This window comes from Suricata suricatta, chromosome 1 (assembly GCF_006229205.1).
Source record: "Suricata suricatta isolate VVHF042 chromosome 1, meerkat_22Aug2017_6uvM2_HiC, whole genome shotgun sequence".
In the NCBI taxonomy this organism is placed as follows: Eukaryota; Metazoa; Chordata; class Mammalia; order Carnivora; family Herpestidae; genus Suricata; species Suricata suricatta.
The window spans coordinates 154309776-154311021 of NC_043700.1; the positions used below are offsets into that span (position 1 = coordinate 154309776).

Sequence of the window (1246 nt, forward strand, 5' to 3'; positions counted from 1 at the left end):
TAAACCTAAAACAAATAGAAGGAAGGGAATAATAAAGATAAGAGTTAAAATCAATGAAATTGAAACAGAAAAACAATAGTGAAAATCAATGAAAGAAAGAGCTGAGTCTTGGAAAAGATAAATAAACAAACCTTTAGCAAGACTGACAAAGAGAGAAGACTCAAGTTGTCAGCATCAGGAATGACACAAAGAATATCACTACAGACCCTGCAAAACCCAAGAGCGTAAAAGGGGAATGAATACTCTGCACATCTCTACACACATAAATTCAATATTTGTTGATGACAAATTTGACATCATGTTGATGTTGAGTTGATAAACTCATTCCTCAAAAAACACAAACTACAATAACTCAGCCAATAGGAAATAATTTGAATAGCTCTAAAACTATTAAGGAAATTGAATTTGTAAGTTTGAAATTCCCCCAAATGAAATTTCCAGGCACAAATGGTTTCACTGGAGAAATCTACCAAAAGTGCAAGGAAAAATTAAACCGATTCTGCACAATCTCTTTCACCAAACAGAAGAGGAAGGAATACTTCTTAACTCTTTTTTATAAAGGTAGTATTACCCTGATACTAAAGCCAAATGAATACAGTACATAAAAAGAAAGCTACGGATCAATACTCTTCATTAATATATAGATACGGAAGGAAGCAGGAGCTGTGGGTGGGGAACATGTCGGATTATAAGCTGGTCAAAAAATGGGACCCATGCCACCTCCCAGAGGTGGTCGCAAAGATAGGTACTGGTTTGGGATTACGATTTGTTTCCTCACCTCCTTTAAAAGAATGTGGCCATTAGCCTTTGGTTCTGGGACGGGATGGGAATGGCCTCATTGCAATTGTCACATGATCTTCAGGCTCCATGTCTTCTACATGGAAGACATGACAAAGAGCAGGAGCAGTGACTTATACCTGAGAACATCCCAGTGGGAGGAAAAGAGAAATTATGTTTATTCCTCAGGAATACTGAAGTGCCCTGGAGTAGGTGGACATTTCTCTATAACGATGTTATCAGTAATGCTTTAAACTTCACACATTGCTTATGTATTTGAAACTATGTCTATTTCTTGTTTTTTATTTTCTCTCTGGAAATTGCAAGGAGGTAGTCTTAAAAGAAATAAATTAAAAATAGGCAATATAGATATAGGTATAGATATAGATATATAGATACAAAAATTCTTGATAAAATATTTTCAGATAGAATTCATAAAACAGAACACATGTGATCACTGAAATTAAAA

The 1246-nt window shown here is 34.9% G+C and overlaps 1 pseudogene; it reads left to right on the forward strand.

The window, feature by feature from the left end:
- Window positions 1–678: 678 nt before the first annotated feature.
- On the forward strand, window positions 679–910 carry LOC115285558 (annotated as a pseudogene).
- The last annotated feature ends 336 nt before the right edge of the window (window positions 911–1246 follow it).